Below are 2,987 nucleotides of genomic sequence, written 5' to 3' on the forward strand. Positions count from 1 at the left end.
AGAGGGGCAAATTATAGGTAAGAGATTAAGAAGTACAAACTATTACATATAAAATAAATGTTACAAAGGCATATTGTACAATACAAGGAATAGAGTCAATATTTTATAATAAATGTAAATGAAGTATGAAGTTTAAATATGATGAACTCTGGGCTTCCCTGGTGGCTCAGTGGTAAAGAATTTGCCTGCCAATGCAGGAGATGTGAGTTTGATACCTGGGTTAGGAAGATCCCCTGAAGAAGGAAATGGAAACCAACTCCAATATTCTTGCCTGGGAAATCCCATTGACAGAGGAGCTTGGTGGGTTACAGTCCATGGAGTTGCAAAAGAGTCAGACACTGCTTAGCAACTAAACAACAATTATGAATTGCTATGTTGTACACCTGTAACATATAATATTGAACATCAAATATACCTCAATTAAAAAAAAAAATGCTTTGGCACTTTTCTCCTTTTTACCTAGCAATATATGCCTTCCTTTTTGTGAACCTCCTGAGATCATAAGCAAATTAGGATGATTTCACTGTGTGTATTTTCACAGATGGTATGTCATGTGGCCTTTTAAGAAGATTCAACCTTCTACTATTTTTAAGTGTTTATGTTATCCTCTCTTCTTGAATGTGGACTACAATTAGAATTGCTTCCAGGAAATAGAATAAAACAAAAAGTGACGGGATGCCACTCTGAGATTAGGCTATGGAAGTCTGTGACTTCCATTGTGATTGCAAACTTTATTTATTGCCTTCTTGACTTGCATGGTTTGACAAAGTGAGATGCCATGTCAGAGAAGCTACACATGGCCAGAACCTGAGAGCAATCTCTGATTAGTTGCCAGTGAGGAAGTCACATCCTCAGTCTGGTGAGGTACTGAACTCTTCTAGTAACCGCTGTGAGCTTGCAAGTTGACCCCTCCCCACGTGAGCCCTGAGGTGAGATTATAAGCTCCTAGTTAACACCTTGACTCCAGCCTTGTCATGGAACACAAAGCAGATGACAGAGCTAGATCACACACAGAAACAGATGCATAGATAATAAATGTGCATTATTTTAAGCCACTAAGTTTGGGTGTAAGTTATTATTCAGAATAGGTAACTAACATAATAGAAGTTTCCCCTTCTGATGTAGGTGTCAACCTAATTACCAAATCACCAGTAATTTTATCATTGACAACTGAATCTAAAATCAGTGTCCCACCACCACTAACAAATTACTCAGTTTATTTTATTGCTATAGACACACACACACACACACACACCCCCATTCACTCTCACGGCTATCTTAAGGCAAAACTGCTAGTTGTCATAACTCTTATCTCCCGTTTTCTCATTACTTCCTGTCATGTGAATGATCAATCACTAATAAAAAAAGAAAAAAACACTATAATTTCCAGCTTCCCTTGAAGTTTAGTCATGACCATAATAGGCTCTGGCTATTAAGTGAATATGGAATGTCCAAATTCCAACAGATATGCTTCTTCCTACCTTTTGCCACTCTCCTGAATGTGGATGTGATGGCTTGATGGCTGCATATTGGACCCTGAGAATGAGGTTTACTCATGGGGATGGGAGCACAGACAGCTGGAAGTAACTCGGCTTCATACAACTATAATCACCAAACCAGCCCTGAATCACCTATCTAGACATAAGGAGGGCACAGACTCCCATGTTTAAGCCACTATTATTGGAGGTCCTGTTATACCAAGGCAACCCTAGATCTAAGTGGTGTATACTTACTGGATTGTGTTGGCTTATTATTTGATTATAGACCCTCTTCATTCTCCTTGTTATCTAAATTCCATCCATAAAATCTCCATGATGGATGATCATTTTCTTATCTCCAGTTTTCACTGGTCCATCTTCCAAGACTAGAATAGTATTTGACATGTGGCAAGCACTCAGTAAACACTTTCAAAATAAATGTATATGAATGGTCATTTAGACTGATGTAGAATGTTTGCTATTACAAAGCTGTAATAATAAATACCCTTGCATTCACATGGGTGTTCAGTTGCTCAGTCATGTCTGACTCTTTGCAACCCCATGGGCTGCAGCTCGCCAGTCTCCTCTGTCCATGGGATTTCCCAGGCAAGAATACCGGAGTGGGTTGCCATTTTCTTCTCCAGGGGATCTTCCCAACTCAGAGATTGAACCCACCTCTCCTGCATTGGCAGGCAGATTCTGTATACATGGGTTGCCATTTCCTTCTTCAGGGGATCTTCCCAACCCAGGGATTGAACCTGGGTTTCCTGCATTGCAGGCAGACGCTTTACCGTCTGAGCCACCAGGGAAGCCCTCTTTATACACATCTTTGTACAATTATGAGTATTTGTTCTAAGAGGGACACCAAGAGGTAGAATGGATAGAAGATGCTGGATGGAAGAATATATACATTACATTTAATAGTAACTGCCAAATTGCTTTTCCAGAAAATCTCTACCAATTTATGCTTTAATCCACAGTTTATCTTAGGAACTGTTTTCCTATTCTTTTGCCAAGAGTGGATATTACAAATCAGCTTTGGTTTTGCCAATCTGATGCATGAGATAGATGTCCTTGTGATTTGTAGCTTGCTACAAAAAGATTGTTTTTCTGCAAGTCTACTCAGATTCTTATATTTAATGCATTGAGATTCTCTGGAAGGGATACATAGTATACAATGTTTCCCAAAGTAACCTTGGCAGTTTTTTTTCTTTTCTTTTTTTTTTCTTTTTTAGATGGTCTCAAGACACAGGAGTTCAGCATAGTAACACTCTCAGAAATGTTAGCTTGGACTTAAATGGTGGCCAGGATGCAGCCACCTGCATCTAAGTTTTATGGAGGTTAAGTTGAATATATTTGGAACTTTCCATCAAAGAAACCCACTGAGAGATGATACAGTAGTAAGAGTTTATTATCTTCAGATTTTAATTTAGTGGGAATGACCTTGAGTTCATAACTAAGCAATTACATTAAGCAGTGTAACTCTTGGTTAAGATAATGGGTTTCTCT

General features: G+C 38.8%; 1 non-coding gene across 1 annotated transcript; it reads right to left on the reverse strand.

Annotated features, from left to right (window-relative positions):
- Window positions 1-2,215: 2,215 nt before the first annotated feature.
- TRNAC-GCA (transfer RNA cysteine (anticodon GCA)) lies at window positions 2,216-2,287 on the reverse strand. Its single transcript has one exon. It is a non-coding gene; the product is annotated as a tRNA-Cys (tRNA).
- Between the last annotated feature and the right edge of the window lie 700 nt (window positions 2,288-2,987).

Source organism: Dama dama, chromosome 24 (genome assembly GCF_033118175.1).
Source record: "Dama dama isolate Ldn47 chromosome 24, ASM3311817v1, whole genome shotgun sequence".
Classification (NCBI taxonomy): Eukaryota; Metazoa; Chordata; class Mammalia; order Artiodactyla; family Cervidae; genus Dama; species Dama dama.